Consider the following 14560-nt stretch of genomic DNA (forward strand, 5'->3'; position numbering starts at 1 on the left):
GGGTGTGGGGGATGAGAGACAGTAGTGAGCTGGAGTCAGTTTGCACTGGTTCACGTGAACCGGTTGTTAAAATTTGAAGCGTTTTTAGAACCGCTTGTTAACCCGCCTCCCGGTGAGGAGGGGGTGCTGCGGCTTTGATGGGTTCTGGCCGGGAAGTGTGTAATTCCTCCTCCAGCCACCGGGGTTGCTGCGCTGCAGGAGCTATGCAGGCTGCCGCCTGGCCCTGTTGCTGCTCCCTTGACCCCTGGCCCTGGGGCTCCCGCTGCTGCTTGGTGGGTCCCCGGCTGCTCTGCTGGGCCTGGGCTGCGTCCTGCTACTAGGGCTGCTCCAAGATGCTCTCCCCATGAGTACCACACCCCTTGCCCTGCCCACACCAGCCCCGCACCCCCTGCCCGCAGCCAGCCCGCCACACCCACTGCCCTGTCTTCAGCCAATCCTTGCTGCACCCCCCTGCCTGAAGCCAGACAGCCCCGTAATCCTCTGTCTCCAGCCAATCCCTGAGGCCCTGCCTGAAGCTAGCCAGCCCCACACACCCCTGTCTCCAGCCAGCCCCTCCCAGGAAAATACGGACGTATGGTAACCCTATTGATACAAAAAATACATACTGTGGCACATTCCTTAAATCAGAACTTTTTATAGGGAATGGGTTGTTAAGATTTTGGCAGCTCATTACTGGTGAGAGACATGGGGGTGGCGGCTCTGGGAGGTGGAGAGGATGGGTGGCAGAGCACTGTAAGGGATACAGAGCTGGGATGTGTGGTTGTGGCAGGCAGGATCGGATGGGATGGGACAGGGAGGGATGCAGTGAGGAGGATAGGGGGTAGAAGGGTTGGGGCGGGGAGGGATACAGTGAGGGGGATGGGGGTGCAGCCCCATTCCCAGCACTCAGAGATGGGGATACACATACCTTGAACTCCTGGGTGCCGGTGATGGGGTGACAGACTGCTGTTCGCCGCAGGGCACGTGCTGCAGCTTGAGCCCAGTGGCCCAGCCGCACAAGAAGAGGGCTGGGCAGCAGCGTGAGAGGCGCGTGCCACATGACCCCTCAACAGCAGCCTGCTGGGCGCTCACGAGTGGCTCTAGTTCCTCCCCTGCCCTGACCCAGCCAATGGGAGCTGGGCCTGTGGGCGGGGCAGCACTCGGATCCCCCCCAACACCCTAAGGCTAGGAGCTGGACATGCCGGCTGCTTCCTGATCTGGGAGCCTCATGCGCTGCGGTGCAGCGGCTAGCAGAGAGCCTGCCAGCCCCGTTGTGGTGCCACGAACCGGACAGTCAGTCGCCAGGATCCCTTTTTGACTGGGTGTTTCGGTCCAAAACCAGACACCTGGTCACCCTACAACTGAGGAGTTGGATGGGCCTTAGAAAATGTAGTAGAGCAGCACTTAGGTCAAACAATGGATTCTATGTATACACCCCATGTAGGAAAGCACAGGACCTACAATCAATCAGACAAAGTAACCCACTTTTAATAAGTCTGGGCTGGCTATTGGCTCCTCCAGAGCTTCCTGCTCCCTAGTTCCTCCAGGAAAGGAACAAGTAGCTCAGGTCATCCTGCTCAATGGTCCCTTTTTCACTCAGTAAGAGTGAGTTCCTCAGTCACGCACCTAGCAGCTCAGGCTAATCCAGGACTGTTGGCAGGGATGGGAAAGTACTTCCCAAATCAGACTGCAAAACATTCATGACAGTGATTACTCATAACAGACCTAGTATTTTAAAAGATTAGATATTTTTAGTGTGAACAATTTAATGTTTCTGTTAACTTAATTTTTGTATTGCCTGATATATATGGTTGTAAACTTAATACAATGATAATGTGTGCTTGCTTTTTGTAAATGCTTGCTTTTCTCGGGCTTTTGATAGCTCAAATTCTTTTCTCATCATACACAACAGAAGCTAATTATGTTGTATATTCTTTGACTATCTCTACCTAACAATGATTGTTGAACATAATCTCCCAGAGCAGCTAGTTACAGGAAAAGTTGCCATAATTCCATTAGCAGAGTAATACGAATGTTTATCGTAGGTTACATCCAATATATACATCCAGTCTATTATTAAATCGCATGGCTGAGTCTGTTTAGAGATACATATATGAGATGTGAGGCTGGCATACAGTGAGCTGTCAAGTAAGGGCTATCAAAATATTGATAAAATTATTTACTGTCTGTGAAGCAAAGCTACTTGTTTTCTCTGATCTATCGACATTCCAGAGGAAGATACAGGCACTCATATTATAAACAGAAATGTCAAACCAACGTGTAGAATTTCCTTGATTCAAAGTGAATAACGGATACTCCTAGCCTTTTAAAGGTTTGCAACTCCCGCTATTCTCAACTTGATTAGAAAAGGGTTCTACTCTCAGGGGATCTGGGAAAACAATGTTTAGATTTTGTACATATGTTGCTTTAGATGCTGAATGGAAATTATTGGTTTTTTAGAAGGCTCTTCTCCTGCTGGGTACAAGATATATTTATTATTTATATTATGATGCAAGCCTATGGCAGCACTGGAGCACTAGGGAAGGGGTTTCTGCCTCCATCTAACAGTCCACAAAAATAAGAGATACACTGAGTCGAGGCTTTATTTGCGTATTTGTTATCCAAAATCCTGTGAACATTTTGGTCCTTTTAGTTAAGATTGTGCATGTAGGGGTAATAAAAAGGTTAACAAACCTACACTTACTATGTCCTGATGAGACCTCAGCATAAGCAAAAACTCAGTTTTGCATGGCTGGAGAGTGGAGTTGGACAAGACAGGGAAGGAGAGGAAAGGGGCTTCTATGTTGTGGTGAAGAGTGAATCCCTGGGGGCAAGGACTCTGCTTGAGGGTCTTCTATGGCACTGAACCCCCTCCTCAATTTAATGACCAGCAGTGAATGAACTCTAGTAAGGACCTGGATCTGGCACTGTGATGAGAGCTGATGTAAAAGTGGTGGCAACGAGTGACTCTCCAGCACCCCTAGAGCTATAATCATTATAGCTGGCCTAGGTGTGGGAGCCTTAGGATCTGGACTTGGCATCATGGCTAGAGAGATGACTTAGAGGCAACAATGCACAAGAAAAGATTCAAAGGTGATGGTGCAGAGACAGTAGCAAGGCCTATCTTGATGGAAGTCAGGTAACATTCCCTCCCACCACCACCGACCTGGGGCTGGAGATGGACCTGTCCTACTGCACTCATACTCTAGGACATCACTAGTCCTTTTAAATAAGCAATGAGTGGGTTGCAGAATAGGGGAATGAGGGCAGTGGCATGTGATAGGGACATTTGTCCATCAGATGTTCACACTGGCAGGTAGAGAAATGGAGGCAAACAACCACTGTTAATAATCCTGTGTGGGTGGTGTCTTATTTATTATTCATATAAACATAAGGTTGATTTATTATTGGTGTATATTCCCAAATTAAAGCTGTGTTCCTTTTCCCATTAATAAGGCTTTCCTTGTTTAATACACAGACAGTGCTTGCAAAAAGTATTATTATTTAGCATTAGTGTAGAACCAAGGAGCCCTGTTAAGGACCAGGACCCCATTGTGCTAGGCACTGTACAAATAAGGAACAAAGACACAGTAGCTGCCCCAAAGAGCTTAGAATCTAAGTATAAAATAAGATACAACAGATGGACACAGAGGAACACAAGGAAACTGAGACAATATTGATCACCATGATAGGCAATGGCATCAGTGCACTAGCGGCCTAATTGTTGTCAGTTTTTTTGTAGACTTTACAGCAGAGAAAAATGTTAAGCAAGGTTTTGAAGGTGGATAAAAAAGTAACTTTGCAGATGTTTACAGGGAGCTCCTCTGAAGCATGAAAGGCAGCATGGGAAAAAGCACTAACATGTTTGATTGAAAATTTAACAAGAGGGCGATGGAAGCCGGCATCCTGGGCCGATCAGATGTTGGAGTCAATATTTCAATAGTGAATGAGAGGTGGGTGTAGGGTGGGAGTAGGTTGTGAAGGGCAGCCAGGAAAGGTATTGAGTTTTCCCAGGTTTCAATAGTGCCTGTGCTGCTGTAGCTTCACTGCTATTGTTACTCGAGCTAACTAGATCAAAGTGAGCTTGGGTATGTCCACACATGCTTTGGTCACGCCTCTGATTGCAGTATAGACATACAAAATAATTTCTACAAGTGGGAAAGGGTATGCAGAATTATTATTATTTCCCTGTGTGACTCACATCTAAATCACCTCTAGTTTTATTACACTCACAAACTGAGCTGCAGTTAAAAAATTGTTAAATCTAACTTTCAAGTCTGATCCTGTTGGTTGATAATATGTGAATAATCTGATCCATGTGACTAAACTATAATAATTAATACATAATTTAACAATTGCTACTGTTCACTCAGTGCTGCAAATAAGCTGTAAAATGTTACCTCCAAAATAAGATTATACACTAATAATACTACATATCAGAAGAATAACGTATAGTTGCTATTACCAAATTACTTTTATTAAAATCAAGTACAGTCTCCATGTCTTAAGTACAGATAGGTAATAGAATGTGATGATATAAAGCAGGCAGCCCTCATAAAATATTTTAGTAAAGAAGCAGTCAAACATAAATGACAATTTTCTCCAGTATTATTTGTGATCTGACAGGCTATCTACATCAAGAATACAATAAATGAGAATCGGAGCAAGAGTAATAACCCTACCTATAGACCATCAGTTGAATGCCCTTCATAATAATAAACTAGAAGAATGAAGTATAATATTTAAAAGTAAGATAATTAGACTGAAAAAAAAAACTTGGCTTCTGCTGACTGATGATGTGTTTACTCCCAGAAAGAAACATTCATTACAATATTAATGGTAAAACCTATTAATTCTGTTACATTTTCCATTTTTTTGCTATGTGAATATTTTTAATTTACCATCTCATTAAGTAATTGATAGGAGCTCCTCAGGGAGGTGGCACACTGTCTAAATCTGTCTTTATTAGTCAAACATCATTTAAAATGACAAAAGTTCTGATACATGATCAACTTGCAGCAAACACACTACATTAAAATCAAGACCTTGCTAAAAATTCCCACTTGAAGCCTATTGTGTCTGGAGGGTTCTTTGTGAGAAACAACCAGTTGGCAACAAGAAAACTCACTAAAAACCAAGTATGGAGCTAAATGATACCAAGGTCCTAAACAGAAAACAGGCACTGAACTGTTATTTCAAAAGACTGTGATAAAAACATACAATGCAAGCAATTCACAGAGAATTGTACATGTTCCTCTGAATTCTTTGGACCTCAATCTCAGATCAGTGTACAGGAGTCAGACTTTAACACTGGAACTGGAGGCCCAAAGAAAATAGTAGTTAGAACGTCCAAAGTGGCCAACACCTGTCTTAGATCTAAACATGGGACTAGGTTGTTAGGGTTGCAGCTCAGGGATAGTCTACCAAAGAGGCTATGATTGATCACCATACAAAGTACTACCATAGGCCTCCACTAAATATGCAAAAATCCACCCAGTATAGTATAGGAGAAATCATTAAGATCTTAGTTTAGATATTTTAAAATGTATTTTGAATGAAAGTTTCAAAATATCTTCTCCTTATGCCTTATGGTTGTTGTCATAAAGAAACAAGGCAGCCAGCAAAGCTTGTACATTTGTGCCCTTCTGAAGTCTGTTGATGCTTTATAAAAAATTAAGCCCTAAAAAGACCCATTAGAAGCTTGTTGTCTGTGTAATGCTAGGAGGCTTGCACCTCTAGGTCACCAGGTTTAAATCCAGTTAAGGTCAATAGTGACCAAAACCAGTTAGCATCTAAAGATTGATTAATGATCTGTCTGAAATGAACTGGTTGTTTCAGTCCACTACTTTTTGAAGAGGTGACCCAATCACAAAATCACCCAGCTGTGTAATGTTGAAATGTAAATACAAGTTGACAGAACAATCCGCTCCTGAGGAAACTCAAAATGGAGAACCACCAAAAAGCGAATCCAGAAGGGGGCTTTAAATATAATAAGCCCCTTTTCTACAAACAGATCCCAATTTCTACAAAATTGTTAGTTTGCATTCATGTGTTTGATTGTATTGCAGAGACTTACTATAACCTGTGAGTTGTTTGGGCTATTTTCTGCAAGCATCAATATTCACGAGTTGATTTCTGAGCTGTGAGTCTGTGACCTAAGTCATAAGGTATGTTTTATGCTCCGTGATTAGATGACCTAATTTAACAAATAGGAAAAAAGAGTGAATAAATTAGTGGGGTTTCAATTATTTCAGTAGGAAGATGGAAGAAGAAGCAGACTGAGGGAATTTTAGGAAACTGTAAACCTTTTCAGTTCCTATTTTCTAGAAGGTATTAGCTTTTGGCTATATATGAGAGCCACAGATTTAAACAGTCACATAGGGCAACTGCAGTTATGTTTGTGAGCAGCCATTTCCTTGTCTGGTTTGCTATTTTCACAGGGCACAAACATATCAGTGCATTCAGGGGAATATGACCTTTGTCCTGAACCTTCATGTGAGAAACCTTACTTCAAGGTTGGATAGACCCAATTTGATTTAGAATTCAAGTACACGTTTGCAGAAAAATCATGTTAATTATTCACCCAGCTTCAAATCCAGAAGTGTTTGCCCAGGGCTAGATGATACATTGGAATGAGTGAATGGGAGGTCTGCTGATACAAAGCCCCACACAGCACCAAAAATGCAATGCTGCAGCTTCTTATTGAATTGAATGGCTGCAAATTCCAGCTTCTGCTTTTGTTTCTCTTATCTTGTTATTTTTTCAAGAGCCTGTGTGGTTGGTGTCTGCTCTCTTCTTCCTAGCTAGACGGTGGTGAGAGGAAAACTGCATAATGGCTTAAAAAGTATGATGGAAATGGGAAGCTGATTATCTGAAGACAATTTTGATCTCCTTCCCTCAACCATAAAAACTGGTCTCCAGAAATAAGCAAGGCAATTCAGACTAGAGCTCTAAAAGAGCCAGTGGTTGAGTATAAACAGGATTCTTGGTAAGAGGTCATTTCTCATCTTAGGGACGGTGCTTAAAACTTTTTAAAAAGGAAAGAAGAACCTGACACAGCACAACAGGCCTGATTTTCAGATATGTTGAGTATCCACAATTCTCAGCATTCACGCACATTCCTGGGATCTCTGAAGACTGGATAGCTGCATTGTGGGATTGCATAAGAAAGACCAACAAGATGGGTGCAGCTGCTATGCCAATACTTGCAGTTTACACTGAGACTGCTATGGTGGAAATAGACAACATGGTGAAGATTCAATAGTTAGCATGGCAACCCTCAAGGTGATGTAAACAAATGCTCATGCAATATTTGGAGTAACTTTGTGGATGGACAGGTGCCCTACTACAGGCACCCTTGGGAAGTCCAAATAGTAGGCAACATGGAAAAATTCTCTGTGTGTCTAGATGAGCATTTTCTGCCACTGTACTACTATTGCAATGGTGGGAGTACTCATTTCAACCAGCTGCTGATGTTTTTACCATCATGACATCTAGGCCTCCTCTGAGCAGGACTAGTTTATGACATGCTAGTTTAAACAGCAGCAGCTGGTCAACACTAGCACTCCCACCAGCCAAACTGCACCACTACTACAGCCACTGTGGGAAATTTGCTGGAAAAATGCTCGTGTAGACAAAGCCTCAGTTACGATACAGGAATAACGTGCAGTGAGAAAAACTTCAATGCTCTCACTTGTGCAGTTTCTGTCCTGTTGAAAAACAGCACATTTAACATACTAAGGCAGCTCTCTGGAACATGGAATTTGTTTTCTTGCTTAAAAACATTCTCAACATCTCTACTCTATATTAGACAATTGAAGAAAATTATTTGAAACATATTTAAGGAATTATTTTGGAAGAGACATACAAGTTAACATGCTTGCTAAACAGACATTTGATATTTTGGGTTTCATCTTCCCTGTCTTCAACTATAGAACATAAGTAGCTCAATGTGTACAAAACAGAATACATCCTCATCAATCTTCAAAAAGAGAGGAAATCTATTACTCATTCCTGACTAGACTTCTGTAGCCAGCTTGGCTCACAAACATTGATATTATTCTGGTCTAACAGTGCTTTAAAACATTGAGAACAACATTGCCACGTATAATGTCTGAACTGTATGAAAAATTCAAATTAGCATCTTTCCCATTGCAATAACAACATTCAAGAAGAGCTGTGGGATTAGTTTTAAGATTCCATTAACATAATTATTTTTGTTACTATCTTTGGGGTCTTTTAGTTGTCTTTGGATAAATTACAGTTTTCAGAGGGGTAGCCATTTTAGTCTGTATCAGCAAAAACAACGAGGAGTCTTTGTGGCACCTTAGAGACTAACAAATTTATTTGGGCATAAGCTTTCATGGTTTATAACCCACTTCATCAGATGCATGGAGTGAAAAATACAGTAAACAGGTATAAATATACAGCACATGAAAAGATGGGAGTTGCCTTACCAAGTGTGTGTGGGGGGGGAAGGGGTCAGTGCTAACGAGGCCAATTCAGTTAGGGTAGATGTGACCCATTCCCCAACAGTTGACAAGAAGGGGTGAATATCAACACAGGGAAAATATTTTTTGTAGTGACCCAGCCACCCCCAGTCTTTATTCAGGCCTAATTTGATGGTGTCAAGTTTGCAAATTAATTCCAGTTCTGCAGTTTCTCGTTGAAGTCTGTTTTTGAAGTTTTTTTGTTGAAGAATGGCCACTTTTAAGTCTGTTATTGAGTGTCCAGGGAGATTGAAATGCTCTCCTACTGGTTTTTGAATTTTACAATTCTTGATGTCTGATTTGTGTCCATTTATTCTTTTGTGCAGAGACTGTCTGGTTTGACCAATGTACATGGTGGCATATATCATATTGGTAGATGTGTAGGTGTGGCTGATGTGGTTAGATTCTATGGTGGTGTCCCTTGAATAGATATGTGGACAGAGTTGGCAACAGGGTTTGTTGCAGGGATTGGTTCCTAGGTTAGTGTTTCTGTTGTGTGGTGTGTAGTTGCCACACTGAGCTATCCCTCCCCCTCACCCCATCTTAGGACCTAACCACATCAGCCACACCGTCAGGGGCTTGTTCACCTGCACATCTACCAATGTGATATATGCCATCATGTGCCAGCAATGCCCCTCTGCCATGTACATTGGAAGCTTGTACTACTGCTGTTCGTTTTTTATTTCTTTCTGGGATTAGAGAGAGGACTTCAAGCCATCATCTTTGATAATCATTGATTTTGCTAGTGAATCTAGTCTTCATATAATTTTATTGCCTTATTCTCAGAGGCAAAAAAACGAGAAAACAAATGAAAAAACAATTTAATCAGTTTTATTTGAACTGTTTGGAATATATCTGTACAACTGTACAATATTAAAATCAATGAGATTTAAAGAATGGCAAACACAAAAATGATAAAACTTGCACAAGTTTCTCTCTGTGACATATCTTACACGTGTTACTCATGAATTTAAAGAAATACCATAAAAATATGAGTTCAGGAGAAGGTAGCTAACAGTTTATTTTAATAATTAGCTTTTAGTTCATTGATTAGATGACTTGTGTAGACCTATTTCCATTTTCTACACTTTAAAAGCATATTTAACATTACACTCATCCTTTTAAATCAAATTACTAGTTTTTATTAAAAAAATATTTCAAGTCTTTCAAATACTAGATTTTTTAGCACTTTAAGTGATTTTATGCAACAATACATTCTAGATATCAGTGTATGCATACAAACAAATACACACAATTGCTGTACTCCTATACTATTTCAATTTTCCTTTAGGGACGTATTTCAAGAAAAAGTAGTCTTTTCCTAACAGTCCTATCCACTGTAAGTCATTTTTAATCATTTACATTACTGGATTCTTTCGGCATTACCATCATGATCAGGTCTCCTTTGGACTGAGCACTGTATGAAGAGACAACCCTTTCCACAGAGCACTTAATCCTTCATTCCCGCAATATCCCCAATGTCTGTAAAATGCAATTATGCTATTTGAATAAATTTGAGAGAGGGCACAGAAGAAAAGGGGGAAACAACTCTGTCAGAATTTCCAATTTAAGGTCCTGGTTCAACAAAGTACTTAAACACTTTGTTGATTAGGGATGGTTTGTGGAATCAAAGCCTAACTTTTGTCCACTGTTTCTTACATCTTTCACTATTGCCTTCCACATTAGTGTTTGTTCCTTCCACATTAGTCATTCCTTATATAATTTCAACTATTACTTCTGGCCGTGTTTTGATTCTCATGAAAAAAATGTTAGCTGCACTTCAAGTATTCAAGAAGGAAACTGTTGTCTGTTAGTAAAGCAAAGAAATGCTTAAACATGAATGTATTTCAGTGGCTATTGCACACAAGCACACCATTAATTCAGCCATCACTAGCATCAATATTCAATTAGTGCTCTGGGGAAAACAAATGTTTGTATTAGCTTCACCCTTAGTACAAACTGATTCTGGCAACAGATCAGAGGACGTGTGACTCATGAGAAAAGTACTTAAATGGCCTATTGTTAGAGAAGAAAATCTACACATGGATATCTTGTTCTCATAAAATTCAACTCTATGCATTAAGGTTAAGATACCTACCATGAGTCATCTGTTCATCAGGTGGTTATAATCAAAGTAAGCCTGATAGAACAAATTCTTCTGCAGTGTCAACTCTGTCTCTCTAGAGGAACAGCATTATAATTATTATTTGCACATTCACAGCATCAATTTTACCCCTTATTAGCTAAGGATTGCAGATTAGAAAATTATTCTGAAAGTGTAATGATCCCTCAAGAATATTTCTAACTTCCTGCCAATCACTCCTCAACATGGTGAGAGAACAAATTCCCTAGAGTTTCAGATACTAGAGTTAGTTTCCAGGGTGCTGGGCAAACTCCAGCTCACATGATTATACTGTGCTTACTCACATTCCCTCTCCAGTTTAAAATGGATATGTTATTCTTCACTCTACCTCCTAAAAATAAATTGTTCAGCAGTTCAACAGCTGTCCTATTTCTATCATGAAAAGTGGCTGAATTTCATCTGCAGACAAATAGGTTCTGTAAAACAACTTGGGATCCTTAATAATAATTACAGATAAAAAAAACAAACACAGGATGGACCCTGCTCAATTAATGAACAGCTAGTAAATATTTGGGTTTATCCTCATTTTTCAGTGTGTGGCCTAAGGCCTTATTTACCACACATTATTTACAACCCTGCTATGAGGACTGAATTATTAATTTTCCCATGGGCTTTTCTAGGCGCTCACCACTATGGTACTTGATTGCTTCACAAACATTAATTAATTCATCTTCACAAAGCCCCCGAGGTGAGGGGTTAGGGAAATGTGGAACTGAGGCATGGAGAAATTAAGGCAAAAAGTTTCCACTAATTTTGGGTGCCCAATTTGAGAGGCCTAGCACCTGAGTTTTCAGAATACTTAGCATTAATAGCACTTTATATATTCAAGCACAGCTCCCATTGACTTCAGTTGCGAGTACTCAGCGCTTCTACAAATCCAGGATCTCAAGTTGGGCACCCACAAAATGAGAAACACATAATTAGTGTGCACCTGTGAAAGGTATGGTTCAAGTGATTTGCTTGTCATTACACAGGACCTCTATGAAACATGGATAGAATCCAAGTCTCTAGTGCACCATTCAGTTGCAGTAACCATGAGACCATCCTTTCTTCTCCTTTGGTCTATTTGCTACAAACCATCCAACTTCTGCAACAGATGGGAAAGGGGTCCTACAGGCAATAGCCTTCTTTATTACACAATCCTGGACAGATTCAGCCTGTGCACTGAACAAAGCAGGCGTCCTGTGGAAAAACATTATGTGATCATGTAACTGAAGACTACATCACAAAGTATACACACAAGTGAGCCACATTAATGTTTCACAGGCAACCTTAGTTCTGGCTTTTCTTAACTTCTGAGTGCTTAATTTTGCCACCTTAATAATGTTCTTTTAACATAGTGTATATCATCATTTTTAATAAAGCAAATTGTAAAAACAGAAATTCCATCATGTGGCATCATAATGATAGCCATGTGGGTCTCCAGCAGGGTTGGAACCTTTCGATCCACTGCACAGACCTCTGCCACTTGAGCTAATAGACTAACTAATAGCAATACTGGGTGTCATCCTCTATGTGGACCAAGCACTAGAGGGGATCTGATACACACACTTTGCCAGTCACAGATATTTGCTGACAGCAGAGGAACGATGAGACTCAGGAATCTTGGGTTCCATTTCAGGCTTTGGAGGGGAATGTGTCAGATATTTGCTGACAGCAGAGGAACGATGAGACTCAGGAATCTTGGGTTCCATTTCAGGCTTTGGAGGGGAATGTGCTCAGTTGGGACAGATTCTTCTACCCAATTTCCCCAAACGTCACACCTTTTTTGCCCCATCCCCTCCACCATGCCAAATTTATGCATCTTCCTTACACCTCACTCCTTGTTCCAATCCCATTCTCCTTGCCTACCCATCCCAGTCTCCACTCTTTAGGCATCGCATGCCAGTCCTAGTCTCTGTGCCCAGGTAGGCCTAGTCTCCCCAACTGGGATCACTCTGACTCCCAGTCTTTCTCCCTCCCACACCCAGTTCCAGTTCCCCTTTCTGTCTCCTCATCCAATCTCTCTCTTCCCCTCAGCAGTTGGCTTCCAGACCCAATTCTCCTTCCCTGGATTCTTCATGTCAGCCTTCTCTCCCCCACCTCTTTTGCTCCTGGTCCCAGTCTCTTTGTCCAGCCAGTCCCAGTTCTCTCCCAACACCCCAGGTCCTTGTCACATCTGTCTCTTCCTCTCTGCCCTCTTTCCCCACCCCCACTAGTTTGTAGTCCCAATCTCTTTATCCAGCTAGTTCCAGTCCCCCTAACTCCCAGCTCTTTTCAGGGAGTGTTCATGACAGAATGTGCACACAGTGTGTGTTTAGAATGTACAGTAATACAATAGTTTTGTTCATCTCTTTTTTGTCCCCTCACTTCTGCTTTTGCAGGTATGCCTCTTCTCTCCTGCTCAGTTTGCTATCACTGCACATTATGTGTGCTACGCTGGTTACTGAGTGTCAAAGTAGCTTTTTACATATACTGTTAAGGAAAATGTGACTCAGAATAAATTCTTTCTTAAAATTAAAAATACAAGGTAATAACTACTCTGCTCAAAGTGAGCAAGAAAGAAACCCTGAGCTAGTTCCTACCCTTAACAGATTGTTTCTTACAGATTATTTTTGTGTTGTGTTACTACTTCATTATAATGCGTGTTGCTGTTTGTTGTTATTTAAACTCTGAATAATTACTTCCATAGTTGGGTTGGATGACTCTGAGGGCCAAGAAAATTATGGCCTACCTCCCATACTAATCTATAACACGTCCCAGACCCTCTCAATATAGTATGGATAAATACTCTCAGAAGGCTCTATACTATTCCCATTAACTGAAGTAAAAGCAGGATCAGGCCGAGACGGGCTTGCCCAATGAAACACAGTGAATCAGCAGCAGAGCTGAGTTCCTGACTCCTAGCACCATACTCAATTTATTTGCTGAAGTGGGATCTCTTTTTTTATTGCAGGTTATTTGAATAGTTAAAACAACCAATGTTCCAAGGGGGCCCCTCTTTGCCGCAGGCATTTTCCATTGTCTTGGGGAATGAGGTGTGTATTCTGTTGTTGATGTTTTTGCATATTTGTCAGCCACTGATTTCCAACAAAAATAAACAAGCCATTTGATTTTCTGAGCTGAATATTGAGTTACAACATCACTAACTCTTTTCCTCAAAACTTCATATATTCTTTTCCTCACCACACTGCAGCACTAACACAACCAAAGGAGCCGACTTTCTAATTTCGCCAGGGTCTCGGCCCCAGGTCCCATCTCCATTCTACCCCTCATGTTGTCCGTTTGCTCCCCCATTAGCCTCAGCATCGCCTCCTGCCTCTGCTCATCGTGCTAATTTAATGCTTTCCTGGCCTCTGCCACTGAATGCCTCTATGCATTAAACTGTGCCCTATCAGTGCAGGAGGACTGCGTGAGCTCGGAAAACATGTCACCGTGAGTGCGGTTTTTTTTGCCTTCTAATCTGCAATAACCTCAGGGCCAGAGATGATAGGGGGAGCACAGAAACATTTGCACCTGCGGGGGATAAAAAGGGAGAGTAAAATTTAAGATGATACATTTCTGAGAACAAAAGAGAGACTCTTTCACAGTGAAGCAAGCAATTCACAGCAGACAACATATGTGCTTTAGGTACGAGGTTGCATTTTGCCTTTTATATTGAGCGCCTGTCGGTATGGTGACAAATCACACATGGCTGGGCAACAGAATTTGGTTTCCAAGCAGCCATGGTAAGCCAAAGGGTACCCGGGGTTGGCTTCTTCCACCTTCATAACATGTGGGAATGGTTTCAAAATGCAGCGCCCTCCTTTCCCATGGCAAACAATGCGGGTTAGGTTTCACATTTAAAAGGAGGGGCTGCGGTTTTCAGGTGGATATGCAGCACACACCTCCCCCCATGCCACTGCGTGGCTATTCTCTGGGATGATCCCTTCATCCCTCTCCCCACCGTGTGGCTAGTCTCTGGGATGAT

General features: G+C 41.6%; 1 protein-coding gene across 1 annotated transcript in view; it reads right to left on the reverse strand.

The window, feature by feature from the left end:
• Nucleotides 1-14560, reverse strand: part of PRLR (prolactin receptor) — a 293258-nt gene that overhangs the window by 274724 nt on the left and 3974 nt on the right. Inside the window, exon 3 of the mRNA XM_039542962.1 lies at nucleotides 10567-10648. The gene's annotated coding sequence lies outside the window, so the exon portion shown is untranslated. The remainder of the gene's footprint in view (nucleotides 1-10566; nucleotides 10649-14560) is intronic.

The sequence above is a fragment of the Mauremys reevesii genome, linkage group 6 (genome assembly GCF_016161935.1).
Source record: "Mauremys reevesii isolate NIE-2019 linkage group 6, ASM1616193v1, whole genome shotgun sequence".
Taxonomy (NCBI): domain Eukaryota; kingdom Metazoa; phylum Chordata; order Testudines; family Geoemydidae; genus Mauremys; species Mauremys reevesii.